The sequence below is a fragment of the Stegostoma tigrinum genome, chromosome 22 (genome assembly GCF_030684315.1).
Source record: "Stegostoma tigrinum isolate sSteTig4 chromosome 22, sSteTig4.hap1, whole genome shotgun sequence".
NCBI lineage: Eukaryota > Metazoa > Chordata > Chondrichthyes > Orectolobiformes > Stegostomatidae > Stegostoma > Stegostoma tigrinum.
In genome coordinates, this window is record NC_081375.1 from 30,416,816 (window position 1) to 30,444,802 (window position 27,987).

The 27,987-nt window shown below is 39.8% G+C and overlaps 1 long non-coding RNA gene across 1 annotated transcript in view; it reads right to left on the minus strand.

Annotated features, from left to right (window-relative positions):
• The window catches only part of LOC125463629 (uncharacterized), an 857,594-nt gene that overhangs the window by 746,756 nt on the left and 82,851 nt on the right, over positions 1-27,987 (minus strand). The window lies entirely within an intron of this gene.

Here is a 27,987-nt window from a genome sequence, read left to right on the forward strand (position 1 = left end):
ACAGGAATCGAACCCATGTTCCCAGCGCATGTGGCTGAAGGTTTGGATTACTAATCTAGTTACATTATAATGATACCATTGCTTTCTCCAAAAGTTAGTATGCTTCTAAACATTTCATTGGCTTTATCCACTTTGGGAAATCTTGAGGTTATGAGGTGCTATGTGAGTGCGACTATCTTTTAAACCTATTCTTAAATCAGAGGCACAGAGATCAATTTTCACTACCACCATTAAAAAACTGCCTAGTCTGTGATCAGTTAACTTGGTAATGAACATGATTGATCAAAAGAATTGCAGATGCTGTAAATCAGGAACAAAAAAACAGAAGTTGCTGGTAAAACACAGGAGGTCTGGCAGCATCTGTGAAGAAAAATCAAAGTTAAAGTTTTGGGTCCGGTGACCCTTCTGCAGCTGTTTTTCCAGTAACTTCTGTTTTTGATCATGATTGACCATCTGGTCTGAATGGCTAAAGTACTCACTGGATCAACCCAACTATTCATTTGGGACATTTCTGAGGCCAACGTTAAACAATGACAAATTCACAAAGATAAAGCATTTTCTAGCAGCTGACTTTTAATTAAAGGACTCAGTAGCTTTTAATACACCTCCCATTTGTAGTTATATATGTGTAAAGTATAAAAATAATTACAGGTTACCTGCAGGATTTCAATAAATGCATGTTAACCTTACTGGTTCAAAGAGTCACTCCTAAAAGACAATCAGTTATTATTACTCTTAGTCTCAGTTTACCAAATAGTGTGTATCATCAGGATCAATAGATCTATTAGCTTTAACAGTAATCATTGACAGATTTGGATTAGGGAGTACTTTAATCTGACTGTCATGATCATACACTTTATCAGTATAAATCCTGTCTGGAATATGAATGTTGAATAACTGATAGTGTGTTGAATGCTACAATGTTTACAGTTTAATATTCACCATCCATTAATTATCCTACAAAAAATTACTTCATTTCTTTTTCTCGTTTGAATTATATTCAGAGTAAAATAAATATTTTTAAAAGAAATGCAGACGACTGCAGTCCTTTATTCATAACTTCTAACTAAAACAATTGAATGTTTACATAATACGTTGTATTAATATAGTATCTTTCTTTTATTCATTAAAAGGATGATGGCATCAGTGGCTAAGCAGAATTTATTGCCCATCCCTGATTGCCCAGAATCAACCAGTTTGCTGTGGATCTGGAGTCACAAATAGGCCAGACCAAGTAAGGATAGCAATTTCCTTCCCTAAAAGACTTTAGTGAACCAGATGGGATTTTCTGACAATTAATTCATTGGCATCATTAGATTTTAATTCCGGATATTCTTTATTGAATAGGGATTCCACAATCTGCTGTGGCAGGATTCAAACTTGGGACATTTTCTGGGTCTCTGGATTAACAGTCCAGCAATAATACTGCTAAGCCATCACCTCTCCTTTTTAACATGGTTAAACATTTTAAGGCAGTACACAGGAGCATTATCTGCATATATTAAGCAGATGACCAAAGCTTAGTCCAAGGACTTAGTTTTAATGAGCACCTTAAATGAAGCAACTGAGATGAGAGGATGAAAGGTTTGGAGATTTTCTAGCACTTACAGCCATTGGCAGCTGAAAGCATGGTCACCAGTGGTTGAGAAGTTAATATCAAGGATGCGTAAGAGGCCAAAGCAAGAGGAACACTGATATCTCGGAGTGAAGTAGTGCTGGGGGCAGTCACAAGGCTTCAGACCATGGAATGATTTGAAAACAATAAAATTCAGGCATTGCTTAAGCAGATGACAATGTAGTTCAGTCAGCACACAGTTGAGGGGTGTATGGAACGATTTATTAAGTGACTGCAATGTTCACAACCACATGACCTTGATTTCGTACTTTCCTACCTTGCTTGATATCAAACACTGCAGATTAATTTTGCACAGGTAACGGTAAATAGAAGTTACATAACCCTTACATAACCCTTAATAGGTTTAACAATCTGCGAATGTGATACACAGATCCATCTTAATTTATTTTAAAAAGCCTTTCAAGTATTCAACACATTTCTCCTTGAGCCTCCATATGGCTGCTAATATATTATTCAAGGGCTTCCATTGTGACTAGTATTCTTCAAGCATTAGACATTTCCCCAAAAATATATGCTATACTCAGTTGAGTTATAAAACAGTGTTTGTACTAATTAAAGACAATTACTTTGCTTTTATCTTATATGTCCCTTTGTATAAAATATAAAATTCTGTTTCAGTCCTTATGACATTTTGTTCTGTACTTCCACTTTGCAGATCTGCAGCCCTTGAATTCCTAGTCCTTTTTCAAAGTTATAGAATCATTAAGTTTTGCAGCATTGAAAGAAGACTTTCAACCCATTGTGTCTGCAATGATTATCAGGCACCTGTCTATTCTAGTCCCATTTTCTACCACTTGGTCCATTTCTTGTATGCTACGGCTCTTCAAGTGATCATCAAAATGTTTCCTAAATGTAATGATGGTCCCCACCTCTACCACCCTTTCAGGCAGTGAGCTCCCGAATTCTGGATTTCCACCCTGTCTGGACGGACAAAAATCTTCCATAAATCCCCTCTAAATGTTTTACTTTTAGTCTAAATCCACCTGGCTTTTGGAACTTTTGCAAAGGGGAAAGTTTTCTTTCTATCTTCTCTGAGAATGCCCCTCATCATTCCATGTACCTTAATCAGGTCTGACCTCAGCCTTCTCTGTCCCAAGGAAAACAACCTCAGCCTATACAGTCTTGCTTCATAGCTGAAATGCATAAATCCAGGCAACATTCTGGTACATCTCCTCTACACTCTGTCTAGTGCAACCACGTCTTTCTCATACATGGCAACTAGAACTGCACACAATACTCCAGCTGTGACCTAACTAATGTCGTATACAGGTACATCATAAATTGCCTGCTCTTGTATTCAATGGCTCAACTAATAAAGGTGGGTATCCCATATACTTTGTTCCAAATTTAATTGCTTAATATATATTTTGTCCTTTTTCTATTTACAACAAAACGCAATCCTTGACATCCCTATTCTGCCCAGTTCATTATCACTTGCACTCCTTTTCAGAACGCCCTAACGTGATATCTTTGGCAAAATTAAATAGCATTCATTTTATAACAATGGCCCTGTAATTTTGAGGTTTTAACATTGATCTCTGGGCATATAGCACTCCAAAACAAAACATTTCTGTTTGTCTGTGCTGTGTTGTCGCTGTTTCATGTATGTCATTTTGTAGCCATGTGGCCACATTTCTATTAACACTGCATGCCTTAGACTTTGTAATTAGCATTGTGCATCTATGAAATACTTGAGAAAATTTGCACGACAGCATCCAACACATTCTGTTTGCTGACTCTGCAATTTCCTGTCAAGAATTTCAGTTAAGCATAATCTGCTCATTACTAAACTGGGCTGAATATTGTCCATGGTTTGTGTTTCTCTCAGTCTTCACAAATGTTATTTTGGATTATGGACTCCAGAGGATTGATTTTCCTTGGTTGCACCACTGGAGAACAGTCTCCCTTGTCTGCCGAGTTAGGCATACGAGACAACTCCAGGCATTTGATAAAGCAGGCTACTGGGCTGCCTCTTACATTTTAAAGCAGTGGATAGATCCAATGGGAAGTGGTAAAACTATTAATTTAAAAGGCTGGCTCCAAATGGATTTGTACCAGGATATCTGAACTCAAAAGAATTTTGAGTATTAAATTTTGAGTCATTATGTTACAAGGGAAATGTAATTCTCATGTCCCAACTTTGTAACCCACCCACTCTCCACTCTCCACCTAATTGAATATAAAAGTTACATTATCCCAATGACGATCATCTCATGCTTTAAAGCATTCTATTGATTTTCCACAGCATGGTTTGATGCACATCGATCCGTATATTACAGCTAGGAAAAGGAATTTAGATGCTCCCAATAATTAGAAGTGGATAACAATATTCACTGTAATTAAATACTTTCTTTGGAGACAGCTTGTCTATAGCTACAAACAAATCATCCTCAAGAGGATATGTCTGAAATATTGGAATGATTAACCTAAAATTAATTCTAATTCATTCATATTCAATCAAAAGCAGTCCTTGTCTATAAAATTAAAGTGCAATTATCATTTAAAACATACCTTATCGTCAGATTCTTTCTAATTGTACTATAATATGATCATAGATCTTGCCTACAGAAACCATCAATTTGTACATTTCAAGAATATCCTCAATTATGTGGATTATTGGACTCTGGAAATTGTTGTTTCACTCACATGTGGGCTAACATATGGTCCGATACACCTTGTTTTGTAAATTATAGTGCAAGGCACATGAATAAAAAGTGATGGAGTTTTGAAAGGAAAAATCCATAGGTGGTTTGTCTGTGATCAGTGCTGTCATGAGCATTTACACCCTTCCAAAAGGAGTAGTAAACCTTCTTTCAATGGCAATGAGGTCACTGCTATCCAGATTATCAATGCCTCAAGGATCTTCCAGGCAGCAATTGTATGAACCAGTTAAGGGGACAAGAATCAGTCAACTTTACTTGTTCACTATCAAAAACGAATGCTTTACTTTCTGAATGTGGAGGTGCTGGTGTTGGACTGGGGTGGACAAGGTCAGAAATGGACCACACCATGTTATAGCCCAACAGGTTTATTTGAAATCACAAGTTTTTGGAGATTTGTCCTTTTTCAGGTAAAGTGACGAGGGGCAGCACTCTGAAAGCTTGCAATTTCACATAAACCTGTTGGACTATAACTTGGTTTTGTCTGACTTCTGACCTTACTTTCTGAACAATGAAGAAATGTCAGGCTGTGAGATATTTCAAGTATTATACATTTGTGGTGTGCTACTGGCACATCTTCCCCTTGGATCTTCTCCATACTAATTTTGAATGTGTCCTATTAACAAATGCTACTCTAGTTTGCAAAGTAGCACTGATGGTGTTTGTGTGGCCAATTGGCAAGCTGTATGCCATGCAGAATCTGTGACTGACCATGCTCAGTAATTCCAAGGGCTTCTTTACTGTAATTACTGCAACCTCATTACTTTCAGAGTAGTATTTATCTTTGCTTTGTGATATCAAGCTGTTAGTGTCCTTGTCGGAAGACATCTCATAACAATAGCTACTGATCTGTTCGAAGTCCAAAAGTTGGGCAGGTTTTAGAATGCCTCTGTATGTCTGCCTCACGAAAGTTCTTCATGGAAATTGAAGCCATCCTTAACAGCTTCTATGAGCTGGAGTACAAACGTCTAGATAATGATGTAGTGAAAGTACCTGATAGATATACCTATTGTGTATTTGACTTAGATAAATCAGATTTTGGCTTCAGAAGATACATTGGAAGATACATGCTCACTGTAAGACAATCAAGTCAATGTCCTGTGATAGCATAAATGTTGGAGATGGCAGGACATAACTGTTCGTTAGAGTGTCCAGCACTGTGCAAAATATCTTGCCATGTACACTTCTTTGTAATCATTGATCCAGCAAAAAGTACAGCCCTGTTATTTGAGAGGTGTCTCACAGTTTGTTCAGAGTTTGATCCAAGTAATGCAGGTCTTGTCAAATGGCTGGACAGGCAGCTGGATCCTGACACCACTTCCATTCTGGAAGGGCTACTCAGGGATGTAAGTGACCAGAGGCAGGTGTTCCCTGGAATTAAGGATTCTGGAGCAGGAAATCCCAATCCTTGAGGAATGTAGACCAACGAGAGATCAGCAGCTGTCCATTATTGGGGAAACATCTGCTGCTGCTGTTAACACATCTACTATAAAGGGCAGGGTGAGAGCGACAGTGAGCGAGGGCAGGGTGAGAGCGACAGTGAGCGAGGGCAGGGTGAGAGCGACAGTGAGCGAGGGCAGGGTGAGAGCGACAGTGAGCGAGGGCAGGGTGAGAGCGACAGTGAGCGAGGGCAGGGTGAGAGCGACAGTGAGCGAGGGCAGGGTGAGAGCGACAGTGAGCGAGGGCAGGGTGAGAGCGACAGTGAGCGAGGGCAGGGTGAGAGCGACAGTGAGCGAGGGCAGGGTGAGAGCGACAGTGGGCAGGGTGAGAGCGACAGTGGGCAGGGTGAGAGCGACAGTGGGCAGGGTGAGAGCGACTGAGGGCAGGGTGAGAGCGACTGAGGGCAGGGTGAGAGCGACTGAGGGCAGGGTGAGAGCGACTGAGGACAGGGTGAGAGCGACTGAGGACAGGGTGAGAGCGACTGAGGACAGGGTGAGAGCCTGGGGAAGAAGGTGAGGATTGGGGATGGTTTTGGTGGAATGGGCAGAGGACTAGGTCTTTGAGCCCCTTGTTCCCAACATTGGCTTCAGACTCTGAGTGCCTTCAACTCACCTCATAAAGTATGAGTTCCCTGATTGAGGCTGGCATTCAGGGCACCCCTGGCTAACAGATAAAAACAGGAATGTCAGATATCGTGACACTCTGAGAGCTGGGTCTGAGGGTGCTGGAACAGTGTCAAGGATTTTCCACGTGTCGGTAAAGGTGACTTGGTGACATGATGCCAACCTCTCTGGAGTTATTTCAGCATCCAGTGCTGGAACTGATAAAAGAATGCACCTATATACTGATGGAGTTTTGTGACATCAGAGCCGGCCAGGCAGACACCTGTAAAGAAGGGTCCTGGTTGGGCAGGAATGGTCATGTTCCTGTTGGGAGGATCCTCTTTACTGGCTATAGAGTAGTCATTTATTGGGGACATCCCTCAAATTCCATGAGGCTACACCTCTGAGGTGATCAGGGTTTACTCAGCAATCTCCTCATGCAGCAGGGGATCCACCAGCAACTGCTAAAATGTCAGTTGTGCCAGGAAACAGCCTTTGCCAAGAGTATTTCTCCCAACCTGACTTCACCACCCCTACAGAAGGGAGAATTCCATGGCAGTAGGAAAAGCAACAAGCACCCCTCTCCTCACCCTCATACCCACCTCTCACAAATTGTCACCATTTCATTTCTACACCATCCCACTTTCAAGCTAGGCCAGTGGCATCTGGATCCAAGCCATTCACCACAAAAATAAAAGTGTATCCTCACTTTGCAATTGCTTAATTTGCCAACTACCTCAACACTTTTGCCAAAATTGGGAAACTTCTTTTTGAATTCTATTTCTACTCTGTCTGGATCCCTCCTTGTTTTGAACAGTTCTATCAAATCTCCTCTCAACTTCTCCTCCAAAGAAAAATCTTCCAGTTTTTCCAGTCTTTTCCCAGAAATATCTCATCCCTGGAACCATTCTCACAAATCTTTTCTGTATCCTCTCTGCAGGCTTCATAACATTCCAAAAAGTGTGATGCCCAGAATTAGATATTATACTCCAAAAAGAGGCCAAATCTGAGATTTATGAAGCTTTATGTTGCTTTAGTAACCTATGTGTACACTCTATTGCCATCTACCTGAATCCTGTTGGTTCCTGCCTCAAACAGAAGTAAATTGCGGGGTGGGAATGCCAAAGGTTGGACATGCCACCCCATGCCCAACTGAGAGCCCTAAACAGCTAATTAATGAAAAATTAAAGACATCATACCCCTGCTGCTGTTATTAGCTCAGCTACAGGAAAGTCTATGGGCCAAATACTGGCAAGTGGGTCTAGATTAATTTAGGATATCTGGTCAGCATGGATGAGTTGGACTGAAGGGTCTGTTTCCATGCTGTAAAACTCCATAACTTGAAATCATCATGACAGGTAAAACTGCATCCAGCTTATAAACTCCTGGGATGGAGAATCAGATCTCTCAAACAAAGGCAACCAGTATCTGATTGTGGGTGGTGGGTAGCAGAGTGAAGCCTGTTGAGAGGCACCCACCACCCTTGCTGCCCAGTCTTTGCTGACCCAATATTCCTCTCCCTAGGACCCCATCCCACAAACCCCTGTGGATATCTCCTACCTGTACCATGGGTCACTCCTTAATCCTGGGACTCCAGTGCCTTTCATTCTGACAGCAACCATGGCTCCTCACTGGTAGCTGATGGCCTCTGATTGACCGTCCATCATCCAATTCTCCCTACTGGTTCACAAAATCGGCAGACATTCTCTAAAAGAGGCAATTGAGTTTCTCACCAGCTCTCCACCAGCAAATAAAGCCCTTGCTGCATCAACAATTTCTGACTCTGTCTCCAGGTATAAAATTGAGGATGCCTATTCGCAACCTCTCTGGTTACCTTCAACAAACATACCCCAGGCCTCTCTGTTTCAACACAACCTGTAAAATTATGCCCTTTATTTTCTCTCCTCATTCTTCCTGTTCAAACACATCACTTCATATTCCTTGTTACATTTCATCTGCCTCTGCTGATTCACCAGCTTTTCTTTGGGACTCTAGCAGTCTATTGTTGATTCCTCACTGTTCCCCATACTTTCAAAATTTACAGATGACAGAAAACATGGAATTGTGTCTTGCACACCCATGTTAAGTCATTAATACTGGGAACATCTTCAGGCCAAAAAATGACTACATGCACTTCTTGTGCAGGGTTTGAGAGTTTAGAAGAACTGAGAAACTGACGGAACTTTGATAGTATTTTCATTTGATTTTCAGAGACACTCTTGATGGGATTGATTACCTTTGAGCAACTTTATAATGCAACAGATACAGCTCTTGAAAGGTTTGCTGCATGCTATGGACTGTATTAATAATATCAACTTTTTATTCTGGAACACAGGAGTGGTACACTATTGATAAAGAATAAACAGCAAAACAGTTTATCCAGTGAAAACAGGAATAAAAAACAAAGTTGCTGGAAAAGCTCAGCAGGTCTGGCAGCACCTGTGAAGAAAAAACAAGAGTTAACATTTCGGGTCCGGTGACCCTTCCTCAGAACAGTTCTGAGGAAGGGTCACCAGACCCGAAACGCTAACTCTTGTTTTTTCTTCACAGGTGCTTCGCCAGACCTGCTGTGCTTTTCCAGCAACTTTGTTTTTTATTCCTGATTTACAGCATCTGCAGTTCTTTCAGTTTTTATCCAATGTAAAGATTATTTCGCTCAATCCATATTATTTTCCAGCAACAGTAAAATATTATCAAATGTAAATTGAAATGCAAGAGGGTTACAGCATCAATATCCAGTAACAAGGGGAAATCAATCATTTTAATAACAAAACTTATATTTCCTTACCTTTCTCATTTATGGAGGAATATTTCATTGCTATATTACCAACTGAGGAATGATGCACCATCAAACAGCATTTCCAGACATATTTGACACTATCATGAATAAACAGATAATGATACTCTCTCACTTTATTGGAACCTGTGACTTCTGGATGTTCACTGGGTGCTGAGCTCAGGAATAGTCCCACACAGATACAACAAATTCAAAAGAGAAGCAATCAGCTTTTGGTCTGTATAGTCTTTCTAGAGTTGCTTCTTTTGTTTTTTTTTCTTCCTAATTCATTATTTGAATAACCTCCAACAAAGTGACACAGAATCACTGAAGGTATTAGAATTTTCCCCCATTAAATCTGAATTGGCTTTAATGGATTATTCAGGATAAATTTGGATTTAATGGAGAACTAAATAGATGATTTGCTTTAGGTCCCTTGTGTCTTCTTAGACATTAGTCTTATTAGGAAAGAGAATTTCTCACCAATAATATATAAAGGTACCTAAAGTGTCTGCAATTACAGCTTGTCACATTGTCTTTTTATAGAAAAAAAGGAGAATGCCCTTTTCAAAGGAGAAAAAAGTTATCACCTTTTTTTCTTCCATCTTTTGTCATCCATTTACCTTGAAACCTGCAGGAGAACTCACATGGTAAATAATATTCTGCAGTAGGCTACAAAAGGCACAAGAGTCCCTACAGGTATCACTGTCCTTTCCAACTTCCCTCCTCCGGTCTATATTGTAGCTCCGTTCAGAAAATGAGTGAACCACAACACAAATATATGTGGAATTATATGCTTGAGGGAGGAGGGGAAATCTAGTCTGAATGTGTGATAAATTGCTAAGTCGGTATACTTCAGCACAGAGGGTAAAGCAATTTCACATGATCTTGCAGCCTCATGGTAAGTTGAAGCCACAGTCAGAACTTCTCATATAAAGTTGATGTGCTCCTTAACTCAACAGACTTTGTAAACATTTTTTTTTAATCAGCACAAAAGACTATAAGTATTAATTGATGCATTCTTTTTAATCACTCCAGTCTGGCCCTCAGTGTTAGACCAATGAAACTCAGCTATGCCATAATACCTGAAAATTTCTTTTTAATACGTGTTGATTTCGCTCATGCCATCTTAGAGACTGACATCATAATATCATATGGCCAATAGGATACAGGGGCTGATGTTGGCCATTCACACCATTGGGTCTGCCCCTCCATTCAGCAATATCATGACTGAGCTGATAATCATCAGTTGCACTTACCTGCCTTTTTCATGTTACCCTTGATTCCCTTCCTGGTTAAAGTCTGTCTCAGTCTTGAATATACCCAATAAATGAGCATTGACAGCCTATTACAGTAAAGGATTCCACAGATTCATTACCCTTGTGAGAAGAAATTATCCTCTTCTTTGTTTAAATGAGTGACCTTTTACTCTGAGATTACGCCCTGTAATCTAGACACTACTCCAAAGCAAACAAAAATCTCTGGGCACTGACCCTGTCACCGCCCCTAATAATCCTATATGTTCCAAGAAGGTTGCAGCTCATTCTTCTAAATTCCAATGAGTATAAGCCGAACCTGCTCATCCTCTCCTCATAAGAAAATCCTGCCATAGCTGGAATCAACTTTATGAACCATCTCTGCTCTGCCTCCAATGCCAGTATACCTTGCCGAAACTGTCCACAGTATTCCAGCTTTGGTCTGATTAGTGCCTTGTACAGCAAGTCCTCCCTGCTTTTTACTCCATTCCCTTTGAAATAAAGGCCAACAGTCCATTCACATCCCCCATATCCTGCTGTACTTGGAGGCTAGCTTTTTGTGACACATGTACAAGAATTCCCAAAATCCAGACGTGCTGGAGATTTCTGCACTTTTGCTATTTAAGCATTTTCACCTCTTCTATTCTTCCTGCCAAAGTACATAACCTCACATTTTCTCATATACATTCCATCTGCAAAGATTTTGCCCACTCATATAACCTGTCTATATTCCATTGCAGATTCTGTGTCATTCTCACATTAGCCTCTGCACTCATTTTTTGTGTGATCAGCAAATTCGGCTAGAACATATTCACTTCCTTTATGACTAATCTATCTTGTAGATAATTATGACCCACCACTGATTCTTGGAGCATTCTATTGGCCACGGGTTGCAATCCCAAGAATGCTGTTTATTCCAACCCTCTGTCTTCTGTTAGCCAGTCCTCTGTCCCTGCTAACATACAACACCCAACACCATTGGCTCTTACCTCATTAAATAGCCTTATGTGCATAACTTTATTGAACAGCTTTTGGAAATCCAAATATATCACATCCATTGGCTCCCCTTTACCTATGATGCTTGTTACCTCCTCAGATAAGTTTTTGCTATTTTTATTTCACCCATATGAATTCTACATCATCTGATCTGAGATCACTTTTTGCTATCATATGTGTTCTGTATCATAATGACAAAGTGATCCCACCATTCTTTCCTACCCACCTATTGTCCGAAAACTCTCATAACCCGAAATATTTCATTTCCATCTTCATTCTCCATGTAACCAAGTCTCCGAAAATACAATACGATCATACCCATTAACCTCTATTTGTGCCAGTAACTCATTCATTTTTGTTTTAAAAACTACACACATTTAAGGAAATGGCCTTCGCTTTTGCTTTTCTACCATTTTCTCCCCGTTGGGCCCTATCTGTTATTATTTTTATATGCTTATAAACTCTGCCCCTTTTTGTCCCATTCTGAGTGTCATTAATTATATGCCTGTCTCGACTTTGCTTTATAAACCTACGTTTATCCTCTCTCAAACCCTGCCCCTCACTACCCACACCACTTCCCCCTCCCACGTCTATTTACTTGCAAGGCCTTTCTTCAGTCCTAGGTATTCAATTTGCTGGGATACTGGTCACAGCACAACTCAAGTGAAATCCGTCTCACTGAAATAGTTCCTCTCTACCCAGCACTTGTGCTAGTCCCTCATGAACTAAAACCCATTCCACCGACATCAGTTGTCAAACCATGCATTTAACCCTTTGACTTTAATTACCCGATGCCAATTTGTCCACAGCACAGATAGTAATCCCAAGATTATTGCCTTGGAGGATTGGCATTTTAGTTTAGCTCCAAACTGTTCAAAATCTTTCAGCAGAATATCTTTTTCTATTTTATCAAATGTCAACAGTACTCATGCAGACAACAATAAGTGGATCTCTTCCCTTCTACTCCGAGTTCCTCATCAGCTCTGAGGCAATATCGATAACCTTGACATTGGGCAAGTAACACAGCTTCGGATTCACTCTCACAGCTGTAGACAACAGCTCCTATCCTCATGATTTTACTTCCCCTTACCACTACTACATTCCTTTTCCTCCCCCGCCTGAATGGCTCCTTTGTTCACTGTGTTATGTCTTGAGATGTTGAAGGGTAATTAAATCCATTTTTTCTGTGTCAATGAGTAAATAACACTGAGGGCTATTTTCCATAAATTCTCAAAATTCTTTGCTTCGTTCATTTGTAAGATGTGGACGTAGCTTAATGGCCAGCATTAATTGCCCATCCCGGTTGCCCTGAGAAGCAGGTGGTGAGCTGACTTCCTGAACTGATGCAGTCCACCTGCTGTGGGTTGACCTACATTAGCATTAGGGAGGGAATTCCAGGATTCTGACCCAGCAATAGTGAAGGAACAATGATATATTTCCATATCAGTATGGTGAATAGTTTGGAGGGGAAGTTGCAAGTGGCGGTGTTCCAATGTATCTGCCACCCCTGTCCTTATAGATAAAAGGTGCAGCGTGTTTGGAAGATGCTGTTTCATAATCTTGTGTGAATTCTGCAGTGCACCTTGTAGATAGTACATACTGCTGCTAATGAGTGTCAGTGTTGGAAGGAATGGATGTTTGTGGATGTAGTGCCAATCAAGTGGGTTGCTTTGCCCTGGATGGTGTCAAGCTTGTTGTTGGAGCTGCACCCATCCAGGCAAGTGGGGAGTGTTCCATCACACTTCTGACTTGTGCCTTGTAGGTGGTAGACAGGTTCTGGAAAGTCACTATGTCAATTATTAACCACAATATTCCCATCCCCTGACCTGCCCTGATAGCCAAGATGTTTATGTGGTGAGACCAGTTGAGTTTCTAATCAATGATAACCCCTAGGATGTTGATAGTGAGGTATTCATGGATGGTAACACCATTGAATGTCAAGGGGCAGTGGTTAGTTTGTCTCTTATTGGTGATGTTCATAACATGGCATATATGGGGCATGAATATTATTTGCCACTTGCCAAGCCTGGACATTGTGTTGCATTTGAGCATGGGCTGATTCAGAGGAGTCTCAAATGGTGCTGAACATTGCGCAATCATTGGCAAACATTCCCCACTTCTGACCTTATGATGGAGGGAAGGTCATTGAAGCACCTGACGATGGTTAGGCTGAGGACATTACCCTGAGGAACTCCTGCAGAGATGTCCTGGAGCTGAGATAACTCACTTTCAACAACCATGACCATCTTCCTATGTTCCCGGTATTACTCCAATCAGTAAAGACATTGACCTTGATGTCCATTGATTCCAGTTTTGCTATGGCTCCTTGATGCCACACTTGGTTCAATGCAGCCTTGATGTCAAAGGCTGCCACTTTCACCTCAACTCTGCGATTCAGGTCTTTTGTCCATGTTTGAACAAAGACTCTGATGAGATCAGGAGCGGAGTGGCCCTGGAGGAACACAAACTGGGCGTCACTGAGCAAGTTATTGCTGAGCAGGTGCAGCTTGATAGCATTATTGATGACACCTTCCATCACTTTACTGATTTAACATCCTCAACTGCAGTCTGGTGTAGAGAGATATCTAGATTGACTATTTTAAATGCATTACAAAACACCTTTTGCTAAAGCTAAAATTCTGTGTTTGGCTTCTCTTGCATGTGACAGTTTAAATTTAAAGTGTTAATGGTAAAAGTCATTCAGGTGACTATAATAGGTGTACCTAACAATAGTGCTATAATTTAAAAATTTACAAGGAACTTCACAGAATCCCCAACATATGTATCTATGATAGCCCTCACCCTCAAAAGGATCTTGACCTGCACAAAACTATTGCTGTCAGGCAGCTTCTTTCCATTTTGTCTGCACTATTGCTTCGACATCTAAATTCTAGCTTTATTTGTTCCTGGAGTCAAAGCTTCAAACAGATATATTGTTGAATACTTAGCACATGCTTGAAAGCATTTGCCGCAGTAGATACTACATTTAATATCCAATTATGTCATTTCAAATACCAGGCAGCACTAATCTTGTTGTTATTTTTATTGTTTTACACAAATCAGATTCAATATGACGCCCAATAGCTCTCTTAATAAATGCTATGCATCAATTTACTGCAGCACTTAATTCTCCAGTGCTGAAGAATGAAGACAGACAAGTATATTATGTTGATTAGTTTTCATTTTGACCATGACAAGCATTTGCACATACAGTTTAACCTTCCAGAGTTAGGGATGATCATGTGAGCTTTTCTAACTATGTTTCAATAAAGCCACTAAAACAATCCTATTGGAAATGCAATGCATGAGGCAACAATCACAGGAATAACTGTCATAGCTAGAGGTCAGGGAAAAGAGATGTAAATTCAATTATAAAAACAATAACAGAAAGTTTAATTCATTAGTCATCATCAACAACCAAGTCATGAAGGATGTGCAGTGCTGATTAAATTTTGTTGAAACTGAAGAATAACAAACCTTCTGAGAATGAAAGTACCATGTCCAAAGTTCAACAGTATATTTCTGGATGACGAGAACTCCTCTCAGATTTTACTCAAGTTATTTAAGCAACACCTCACCAATAAGACAAGATCTTAGACTGCATTAATCATTAAACAAGGACACCTTGAAAATGAAGTACTGAGAACCTATCTACTATCGAATTTTAAAAAAGCAGAAAATATTGGCCTCAATCTTTGCTAACAGATTGAAAATTAAATTTACCAAAATTATAAACAAATCACAATCTGGCTTCATGAAAGACAGACACATTGGTAATAAGATAATGTTAGCTTTATACAGTACAGATTATGTAAACTTAATTATCGAATGGAGCCATTTCTTGTTCATAAGCCATCTATTAGACCTTCACACACAAATTCTAAAATCCTTGAAATACAGTTCAAATACTTTACAAAATCTGTACTTTCCAAAATAGTCCATTGGAAAGATCAGATTTTAGATGATGCAAACTTCTAAAAGCCTGAAATAGCACCCAATAGTAGCTATAACACATGCTTATCTCTTGACTTTTATTGGCTCACTGATTTACATTTCCAATGCAATTTCAGGAACACCATAAATTCCTTTCTACTAGCACCAAGCCATCTTCACTGAAGTGCTTGTAGACTTATTATTTTACATAAAACCTACCAGTTGGGAGATTACATGTCAAGATTAACTTATTTCAAGCAACCTGAAACAAGAATATATTAAAATCATTGGCAGTGATTTAGATCAATACAACAGTTAACAGTAAAAAGGGGCATGTTTCTTAATGCAGATTATATTTCATTGTGGCTGCAGTTTTTACATCCAGTTTGTTATGAGCAACTTCACAGGAGTTCCATATGTACTATTCAAATATTTTGTCCTCATACACAAACGCTACAGTGCAAACATTGTTACTTTCACAGCTGAAGGAAGAAGCTAAAATACTATATATCTCTTCAGCAGAAGCTAGAGAAGAGCATTTCACATTGCTCAGTTCCTTGCCCAAACAATTTTTTTTAGCCTTAGAAAGACACGTACCCAATCTATCTTTCTGCAATCCGGGTATTTTCACCAGTAAAACAACATTTCATCTAACTTACCCTGAACAATGCCCAGGGAGATCCATTCATTTCTACAGTAAAAATCGTGCTTCCAGTGTGCATTGGTCACACTCCAGACTTATTATTTTAGAGCAGATGCAAAATGATCTCAAAAGCAGACAGAAAGGCAAACTTTCACCTGGGTTCTTACAACCTGGAGCCAGTACTTAGAAGAACTTTACGGACCTGCAAACTATCCATCACCTGGATTCCCCCAGCACTAGGTTAGCAGTTGAACATCCAAAACATGTTCAAGTAACTCTAAGTGACGTTAGTTTGTATGTTTGATTGATTGATATAAGTTTTGAGAGATCCCATTGCAGGTCACACATTACAATTTATACAAATATCACCCAGCAACAACTGAAAGTTTTTAAATGACTTCATGAGAAAAAAACCATTGTGTTCGCTGATCTGTGAGGAAAGGGTTAGGCAACCAGAATTGGAAGGGACAGGTGGTGTGGAAAGTGTTAGCAACCATAATGAATGTGCTTCAGGACCTAACTCTCATCACTTATGCACAATGGGGCTCTGAGGAATAATCCTAAGGGGAGTGGATGATTTAGTGACAAAGCATTGTATTCATACTCCAGAGCTCAGACAATATTGCGATAGAACAACCATCATAGTCATACAATCAACTTCTGCTTCTAAATGAAACAGTAATGAAACTCATCAAAATTGATCTTCTTAAAACATCTATAAGAGCAATCAATAAATTCAGGGTTTTTTATTTTTTATTGTAAAAATATTGTAAAGGATTATGAGGAAAACTGATTGTTCGAGCTTGGTGCTCATCAACTGGATGCTAACCACCTGAAGCCAAAAAAAATCTCCCTTTTTGACAATTATTCAAAATGACCAAATTAATTTTGACCAAACCAATTTTAAGTGGCAATGAAAGGTCAGATTTTTAAATTTGTGTTCATAAATACAGCTGTAAAAAATTTCGTTCCGTACTGTTACAAGTGCATAGTTTACAGGATTGTTTTTGGACTGTCTCTTCAATTTCAGGTAAATAGAGGAATGAAAGGAGGATTCATGTGATCTATTTTGAATGCTGTTGATGATGAACCTGGGAAGATTCATTGACAAAGATGAAACAGGAGACCAGTCTGGGTCTGATGCGTCAGCTTTCCTGCTCCTGTAATGCTGCTTGGCCTGCTGTGTTCATTCAGCTCTACACCTTGTTGTCTCTAGTAGGATTGCAGATGCTGCAGAATCTGAGATAACAAGGCATAGAGCTGGATGAACACAGCAGGCCAAGCAGCAACAGAGGAGCAGGAAGGCTGATGTTTCAGGCCTAGACCCTTCTTCAGAAAATTTTCTTCAGCTTTTCTGCTCCTCTGCTGCTGCTTGGCCTGCTGTGTTCATCCAGGTCTACAACTTGTTATCTCTGAAAGAGGAGACCAAGTTGTTTTCATGTGAAGAAGGTGAGGTATTCACACTTGAACACAATAGCAGAAACATTTGAGCTGACAGTGAGTAGACTGTGGTCACCTCCTGACATTTACGTGGTGTGAATGTTACTTGCCACATATCATCCCAAATCCAGATATTGTCCAGGTCTTCCTGTATTTGGATGTGCACTGCTTCAGTATATCCGAGTTGTCTGTGCTGCTGAACCTTGCACAATCATCAGTGAACATTCCCACCTTCAACCCTATGATGGTCATCGATTAAGCAACTGAAGATGGTTGGGCCTAAGTCTCTACCCTGAATATGTTGAAGGATAAGCAGAGAATGGAATTTTCAATTTTGGCAAAAGTAAATTCTGTAGTTTAAAGTAAAAGTTATCTTTAAAATAAAAATTTGGTCAATTAAGCCTTTAGTTTGTTTGTTTCAGCAAAGAACATTTGTAATCTTATTGCACCATCCTTTTAGCTATCAACTAGAATCTCAAATTTCTTTTTAAAAATTCACAATCTCTAAGGGAATGCCCAATTAATAAATTATTACTTACAGATCCAATGGTGACATGTGGGAAGATCAGACATGATCTCATTAAATGGAAGAGCAAGCTCAAAGAGCCAAATATCCTACTCCTGCTCATAAGTTCCATGCTCTTATGAAAGTGGATAATAAAATGTGAGGCTGGATGAACACAGCAGGCCAAGCAGCATCTCAGGAGCACAAAAGCTGACGTTTCGGGCCTAGACCCTTCATCAGAGAGGCCTGAAACGTCAGCTTTTGTGCTCCTGAGATGCTACTTGGCCTGCTGTGTTCATCCAGCCTCACATTTTATTATCTTAGAATTCTCCAGCATCTGCAGTTCCCATTATCTCTTATGAAAGTGGGTTGTGAACAGGGATTTGCAGGGTTTCAAAAGTGATGGGGAAAGAAAAGTACTATCTCTCTCCACTCTCCCACCTGATATTCTGGGAGGAAATTGCTAGCTGGGTCAAATGTTTGTGCTTTCACTTCACAAGCAGAAACAACATGCATAATAACTGAAAAAACTGGGGATGTTGTAAATCAGGAACAAAAACAGAAGTTGCTGGAAAAGCTCAGCACATCTGGCAGCATCTGTGAAGAATCAGAGTTGGTGTTTTGGATTCAGTGCCCCTTCCTCAGTCACTGAACCCCAAATGATAGCTCTGAATGTTTTCTTCTCAGATGCTGCCAGACCTGCTGAATTTTCCAGCAACTACTGTTTTTTTTGTGGAACCAACATGCAAACAGTTTGAATATCAAATAGCTCAGCTAAATGCTAGTTCGCCAAAATTGCGATATCTGATATGGCATTCAAGCAGTCGAATTCCAGCTAGGTGATCAATCAGACTAAATTTTCTCAAGTTTGTACTTTGACTTATCATTTAAGAGTGAAGCAACTGTTTAAATCTTCCCTTTTGTACTTGAGAGTCCAAAAAGAAGGGGTAAGTATATTATACTTCAACCCTTTAAAGAGCCCTTTGTTCCAGACAGATTGTCTTAAATTATTATTGCACTTTGAGTTGTTTAACTATATATTGTGTAGTATCTGAAATGCCAACCACCCACTCAAAATCCATGGAATTAATTTGATGCAAATTGGGTTAGAAGTAGATTTAATTGGTTTGGGAACAGCAATTACATAACAACCTGGCATTTTTATATTGATAATCAGTCATGTCAATATCATCACAGCAAATGGATATATTACACAAAATAGCCTGTCCCTATTCTTCCTTCTTCCCTGTTCCCTTAGATCCCACTCCCTTTACTTGGCTTTTCCATTTCAGCTGAGCACAAACACTTATTGGTTTGGGTTCTACGTTTTCTGAAACGGTGAAGGAGACTGAAAGGAGACTGAATAGCTGGGCTCCCTCCCAACCCTTAGGTGTCTGTGCTCATCTAGTCAAGCATTGGATGGCCTGTTAGTAACCATGCAGAGAAAAGGAGGCCGGTTAGAGGTACAAAGGTGGACTCTGCAAGGATCTGGGATGGTAGGTCTGGACTTCATGTGGTAGAATAATTAATGCCATAATAGGGGATCAATCACAACCAGTCGTCTAAAAGGTCCCTGCTCCCTCAATGTCCTTTTCTGTTCATTGAAGACTAAGAAAGAGCTCAGAAAGGAATTTTGAAATGTGCAGAGCCTCCCACCTATACCTGAAGAACCTACTGCTCCATTCAGCAACGGGCTTGTTGCAGATATTTATTTCCACTTATTTGCTGCCACATTGTCGCTGCTGTAAAATATTCTGAAAAATTTTCACAGCTGACACTCAAACAATGCAGAAAGAAAGATTTCTTGTCACGCAGTATCTGTAGTTTTGGAGACTGGAGTGATGGTGACAGATTGTCACCTTAATGCTAACATATCCTATTTTATGCTCATAAGGATGGGATATGGGAAGACCTGAATTGCCCATATAAAATCCATGGAGTAATAGAGCCATGCAGCAAAGAAACAGACCCTTCAGCCCACCAACAAACACCAAACTATCCTAATCTATTTACCTGCACTTGATACATAGCCTACTATTCTCCTGTGTTTTAAGTGTTCATCCAGGTACTTCCTAAATGTTATGGGAATACCTGCCTCCATTATCCTTTCAGGCAGAGAGTTTCATATTTCTGCCATCCTCTGGGTGATAAAGTATTTCTTTGTATCTCCTTTAAACTATTTATTCCTTACCTTAAACATATGACCTCTGATTTTAGACACATCCACCAATTGAAGAGATTCTCACAAGCTATCCTGTTCATGCGTCGCATAATTTTATATACTTCAATCCAATACACCCTTCAATCTCCTCTGCTCCAAGAAAATCAAATCCAGCCTATCAAAGCTCTCTTCATGACTAATACTTTTCATCCCAAGCAACATACAGGTGCATCCTCTTTGCACCCTCTCCAGTGCAATCATCTTTCTGATAGTGTGGAGACCAGAACTGCAGACACTACTCAATCTGTGGCCTCGCCAATGTTTGATAAAGTTGTAATACCACCTACTTGCTCCTACATTCTATGCCTTGGCTACTGAAGGCAAGCATCCCCTCTGCTTTCCTCTGTAAAAACTGCAAAGGACACAGAATAGCTCGACCTGTCTCTTATGCTTCAAAATGGAATCCCAGTACAGCAGTGTGTTCAGTTCCAAGCATTTCCTTTTCTTACAGTGTGACTTTCTATTTTCTCCCTCATGCAAGCAGGAAAAAGAAATAAATGGTAGAGTGAGTGGCCTGATAAGGTCTTTGAACAAAATAATGTACTCAACAGTCATCCCTCTACATTACGCCTGACCTGACCTGCACCATACAGAGAAGCCCCCAGGTCAGGACCACCACACAGCAGGGACTTGTTCATAGAACTATGACAATAAATCAGTACTGCAGCAGCCCTGAAGCATCAGCAGAAGCAGTGTGGAAGCCAGCTACATGTACTTCTATCCACTGTGACCAAAACTGTTCAAAGTCTCAAGACTACTTGATGCAAAGAGACATAAAAAGACTGCCCACTTTGTCTTTTCCGTTCCTTGTTTCCTAAACCTTATACAAGCCTCCTTCTTCCTCTTAACCAGTCATTCGACCTCTCTTGAGAACCAAGGGCTCCGCATCTTCCCTGCCTGCTAGAGACAAACATATTGAGCACATGCAGAATGCATCCCTTCAACAATCTCCACATTTCAATAATGCTCTTCTCTGACAGTATCTGTTCCCATTTTATGTTACCCAGTTCTTGGCGAACAGAATTGTAATTACCCTTCCCCCAATTATAAACCTTACCCTGCTGAATGTACCTATCCTTTTCCATGACTATTGTAAAAGTAACAGAGTTATGACCTCTACTGACAAAATGCTCTCCTACCAACAGGTCTAACACTTGGCCCAGTTCGTTGCCAAGCACCAAATCCAAAGTGGCCTTGTGTTGGTCTATCTACATACTGTGTCAGGAATCCTTTCTGAATGCACTGGACAAAATCTGCTCCATCTAAACTATTACAACTAAAATGTTTCCTCATGAAATGTTTCCTTAGCATTGTGCTGAGAAATGTTTGAGGCCAAATAAGAACAACAAATTGGGAAGAAAGGAAGAAATATTTTAAAAAGATCAACAGAAAGATCAAGATGACAGGGCATGATATAAACATTGTGGAAGACATCATGCCAAATAAAAGGTACGGGGAAGTCAATGGAGAAAACTCCAAGATGCTGAATCACTTTGCACACAAGTGTTTAAATAAAAAGAAGAAAATCAAAGCTATACCATGGCTCTGGAGTCATATAAACCAATAAAGTCGGATGAATCATTCCACACCATACAATACATTGGCATCATCAGTCTAAAGGTGACAAACAATTTGTGACTGTCAGAATGATGAATACAGAAGGAGAGTATAAAATGGAAATGTGGAGTCATAGAGGCAATGATGTTTTGTGCAACATCATGAGCTTCACAAAGCTGTGAAAAATGTCTCAAGGTGGTGACCTGAAAATTAGGCCCTTAAGCTATATGATGAAATGATACTCATCCCAAAAGGTCCAATGAAGCTTATAGTCCAGTATAATGGAAAGGAGAAAGAACTGGAGTTCCAGATAGTAAATGTTGAGCAAAATCCATTCATTTCAACTGAAACAAGTCCAAAGCTGGAACTAGTCACCATAAACATGCCTGAACAGACTTATGGTGTTTTAAGTAGACACCATGGTAAGCATAGGCCAGTTTGGGCAGAAGGGCCTGTTTCCATGCTGCATGACTCTATGACTCTAAATGTCACTAAGCCACTGACTGCTGAATAGATCCTTTAGGATTACAAAGATGTCTATATTATTTTGGTGTCTTTCTGAGGAATATTCCCTTAAAGTAGTTGCATGTTTGAAACTAAATCAGCATCTGTTGGTAGGGTTCCAGCTGCCCTCAAAACCAACATCAAAAATAAGGAACTGGAAAAGAGGGTGTAATCAAGAAAGTGACAATTTCTACAGTCTGTATTAGCAGTGAGAAAAACTGGAAAACTGACAGAATGCTTAGATCTAAAGACCTCAATAGAGATATAAAGAGATCTTGTGAACCCATGCCAACCACTGAAGAAATGTTACCATGACCTGCCAAGGCAAAGGTCTCAATGACCCTTGATTTGATAAATTGTAACTGGCATGTGAAGCTGGATGAAAGTAATAGTTTCCTAACCACATTCTGACACTATTTAGTAATACAGATGGCTTTGCACACCATTTAACATTTCCACTGTTCCAGATGAGTATCAGCACAGAAACACCACACCACAGTCAGTAGTCATCCCAGAGTGAAGCTATTATGAAGAACCTGTTATTCTATGGAGGAGGAAACCCAATAGAAGATGCCTTAGCAGAACACAGATGCCTGATATCAAGTGCATATGTCATGTGAAAGGACTTTAGCACATGCTGACAGGGTGAGAGCTATAGCAGAGATGCAGTAACCTACAGCTGAGAATGTAGTGCAATGATTTGTTGGATTCATGAACCATTTCACAAAGTTCTTGCCTAATTTGTCATCTAAGTGTGAACCTCTCTGCAAACTCACTGCTGGGAACGTGCTTCGTTGTCACGGCACAAAACAGAAAGCAGCTTTCACTCGAACCATTGCTAGGTATTATGCTGTCGATTATGAAATCACTATGTTATGTGAAACTAATGAGACAGTCTTTGCAGCAAGGAGAACCAGTTGCAATTGAATCCAGGGCATTAGCGTAAAGCTAATTTAATAACTCTGTGGCCAGATTGAGAAGGCATGCCTGATTATAATCTTTCTTTTAAGATTTAAGGACCGTATGATCCAATACAGTCTTGTAATAGATACAAAGCTAAACAAGAGCTGCCTATATCACACGATGGTTCAGACTGACGATGGGTGAATCTTGGTGTAGTCCTTTTGACTCTCACTGGAACTGATTATCGTGTCACCATTGACTACTATTCTGAAAACAGCTGGTATTAACAGCTACCAGTGAGATTATAGAAAGGCTGAAAGTATACATCAATAGTTACAGCATTTTGAACATTGTGATGAGTGACAATGGCTCTCAGTTCTCAGGTGGAGAATTCAACTACTTCATAAAAGGGTGGGAAATTGAACACCATATATCAAGACCATGTGATCCTCAATTTAATGGAAAGTCTGAGACAGCAGTGAAAAATACCAAAGGTCTCAGAAAGCAGTTGAGCAAAGCCAGCACAGACTTGCAAAAAGCAACCTTGAGGGGAGAAATACACCTACTGAAGGCATGGAAAGTCATCCACATCGAAGCCTGTTCCATCCAAACTACTCTTCCAATTGTGAAAAAGCTGCTTCATCCACAAGTTGTGATTGAAGTGACTTACAAAATGAAGGTGAAATGACAGAAATCCAAATTCCACTTCAACAAAACCACTAAGTCATTGGCAGTCTGAGCATTGGAGAGTCAGACAGAGTGAAAATCTCACTGCTCTTAGCAAAGTTTATTCCACAATAACAGCTTTGAATCCATGTAGAGCAGTTGTCACCTCAGTTATGCAGGACTGACATATTGTCATAGCTGTAGACATAACCATAGAACTAGAGATGTTGCTCCTTCTCTGCAGGCTACAGATTAAAGTGATCTCACCACCTGCTCAGTGTGCAGGATTACAGAACACCCATCAATCCAAGAGGTCCATTTCGTATCAGCAACAATAATTACGTGACAACACCACCCTCCATGGAAAGGCACATCCTGGAAAAGGAGCATCACCTGAGAAACATCAGGGGCTCACTCAACAACAGTGAACATGCGTACCATTCGGACATAAGCACAACTTAAAGATTGTGTATGTGCAGGAAGTGAAAGAAATGAGAATGATTAGAGTCAACACACTTTTCTGAAAGAGTAATAAATTTGTTTGTGACCTTACATATTAGGTAACTTGTGTACCACCATCAACTGATAAAGTGTGCATTTTTTTGCCATTTCATGAAAAGTGGCATGTTTGGAAAAACTCAATTGTTCTGAGCATACTGGCTCACGTGCCATTGTCATGTGACTTCTATGTTGGCTGTAAATGACTTTGTATTGTGCCTATGGCAGCCACGAAACACATCACTTGAAACAAGCATGCCACACTCCTCCCATCCTTTCACTTATCTGTTTGACCTTGTAGACAAAGATACACTACACCTGTTGATTCTCATCACATCCCAAGGCCACTCCAGTGGAGTTTTGGAAATCCTAGACAGCACAAAAGGACATTAGGGAAACTGTGTCACCGATGTGACACTGTCACTTTTTCCCTCTTACAGAGACTGGAGACCATGGCAGAATATCATTTTGTCTTTTGCATTATTTAATCTTTTTCATTGCTTTTATTTCCTAGCAGAAGTAAAACAAGTACAATAATATCCTGGATAATTCTGAGTGATTTATTGTTTACTTTTTAAAATGGCATCCTAATATAACACTCATATTAAACTCGGGTATGTCGATAGAATTTCAATGAATACCTATCTTTGCTGATCTCTGTTTGCTCTACTGATCCATTTTTATCCCAACACGAAAACTTCATCTTCTCTATAATCTGATAATTTGTCATTATAACTTCTTCTGAGACCAAGGGCGATCTTGAAAAAATGTTAAATATTATTTTGCAGCACTGTTCTGTCTCCGTGGAAGAACCAAGTTCAGATACACAACGTGAAAATTCACAAATGGTTCTCATTCTGTCCCAGTGTTCCACATTCAAAATGGGTGTGATCCTAAAGCCCCAAATTAGCCTGCACGGAGTTGGGCACGCCATACTAAATAGAATTGGAGACTGTTGCTTTCAATGTTTTGCAGTCCAGAAAATATTCAAACATATGCAGGATGTTATTAGAGGAAAGCAACTTGATTTTCGTGACTGGGCCTTTGAAGTCTTGCCCGCCAACCTCATTTCCTGTGACAACCTTTCCACAAGCATTTGCTGTTGGTCATTTATGCGAGGTGTTTCACCACGTGGGTATTCGTCTGCCTCACAACTTAACCAGAGTCTACATTGCTGCTTTGAAGGGGTGTGGAACCTGTCCTATGTATTTTTAACAAGACTAGTCTCCTCTAGAGTATTGTCCACCTTCCAGGCATCATCTTTGCAGGACTTTATGCACAACTAAAGCATGTTCAGGTGCTCTTCCCAAGATCTAGCTCCTCTCATTTCTTTCATATCCTGCAGACTGAGCAGGTGAGAATTTATGGGTGACCGATGAAAAAGACCGATGAAAAGTGTTGGACAGACACATGAATGGATAAGCTTCAAACTGGAGAAGAAGCAAAATCAGGAACAGATTTGTACATATGAAGAGAAGAAATACCGTTGATGAGAGATAGTAGGAACTGCAGATGCTGGAGAATCTGAGATAACAAGGTGTAGAGCTGGATGAACACAGCAGGCCAAACAGCATCAGAGGTGCAGGAAAGCTGACGTTTCAGGCCTGTACCCTTCTTCAGCAAGACAGTTGGTGGTTGGTTGCACAAGTGCGAATAGGTGCATGAGATGCTATAAAATATACTATGTAAAAAGAGCAAAGGAAAGGAAATATTGTGATCTGTCCTTGAGGTTGCATATTGAAGAATGTGATGGAGCATAGGAAATTGATGCAGGAGTGTTCTCAGCAGGTGTTGTTGTCAACACTCCATTGTTATTCCAGTGAGTTCATTGAATCTCTTTCTGCACTGAATGTTGCTGACACTGGCCTTTTCTGCACAGACCAACAGGATAGTAATGCAGGATATCATCTGGAGGCTTCTGAGCCTTTGACGTCCTCCATCAATGTCTCCAGTGAATCACTTGCAAATCAGGGCCAATCTTTTGACATTTCATAAATTTCCCTCCTCAATTCAGCACAACTGTGAAGTATAAAGGCATTTCTAACCTGTGCACTTCATAAGTCACACAGAACAAAGCTAAGGCATTAAAATTGCCCAGTGCTTATGCTAACTACATCATGGAGGCATTTGGATTACTCAATCTTTCTTTTCTAAATGCGCAATTTTGGATTTCATTCAAGTCTGGTCTTTTGCAACATCACCCCTTTATTGATTATGTTAACTAAAACAATATGTAAATGTAATTATGCAACAGTAAAATATACAATCCTTTGGTGTTTTTGATTTATTAGAAATTTATTTTGGGCAATAGACATTTCAGTTACCAAGGAACAATACGTCCAAAGATTTGTTGAATTCACTACCTTTCTTTCACTGATTGGACCTTGTGATTATTGACAGTTACTTCCCTTTGTATACCATTAGAAGAAAGATGTGGAAGCAATGGAAAGGGTGCAGAGGAGATTTACTAGGATGTTGCCTGGAATGGAGGGAAGGTCTTATGAAGAAACGCTGAGGGACTTGAGGCTGTTTTCGTTAGAGAGAAGAAGGTTGAGAGGTGACTTAATTGAGACATATATAATAATCAGAGGGTTAGATAGGGTGGATAGGGAGATCCTTTTTCCTAGGATGGTGACAGCGAGCACGAGGGGGCATAGCTTTAAATTGAGGTAGCTTCTTTACTCAGAGTGTAGTAAGGGAATGGAATGCTTTGCCTGCAACAGTAGTAGATTCACCAACTTTAAGTACATTTAAGTCATCATTGGACAAGCGTATGGACGTACATGGAATAGTGCAGGTTAGATGGGCTTCAGATCGGTATGACAGGTCGGCACAACATCGAGGGCCGAAGGGCCTGTGCTGTGCTGTAATGTTCTATGTTCTATGTATCTCTATAGTCTGATGCATTTGATTCTAACTCTTTAGTTCTCAGCTCCTCTTTATTCACCTTATACCAATTGACTAAGTAAATTATGAAAGTGTTACAGGAAATTAGTGCAGAATACTTACAGGAATGTGAAAGACTTTCCATGCAATAAAAATAGTTTACACTAGTGACACCTGAAGGACGAGGTTAAAGGTGGATAGCAGTTTGTATAAGATTCAATAGTGGCATTATGACGTGTAAGTAAATCACAAGTATCCAATAAAAAACTTCAAGAAAATGAAGATCAGAAATGCAATTCAGCAAACACCTCAAACAAAAAAGTATTTCAAGGTTTCACTTTTCCTGTGTTTCTTCTCTTTTGACTATAATGCAACTTCTAACTGAAGCAAAACCAAAATATTAAGGTAAGAGAATTACAGTAATGAAATTTCACCATAAATAATGTACAAAATTGTGTCAATGGTACCTTTCTTTATCTGAGTTGACCTGTGTTGAATATTTGTATCCCGTCTCTTCGATACTTCGTCTGATTTTCATCAGAGACACCCATAACTCCGTGATAAAAGTTTGAAAGATCTGACTATTCTCTTGGAGGAGTCTCACTTTTCAAACAGCCACTCTAAACATTTCACAGTTTAGCTGGTGGAGGGAGCATAGCCGCAAAGAGTTGGTATTCTAATCATTGTAGGATCAAAACATCTCCACACCATTAGCTCTAAAACATTACAAGATAAATAAAAATGTTGCAGTGACATTGTTATCAGGTAACACATCTCATGCTGCAACCTCATTTGACACTGTGCTATTGTGGAAGATGTGACTGACACACAGGGAAAGGATTTTTGATTCATTGAGAGGTGTTCT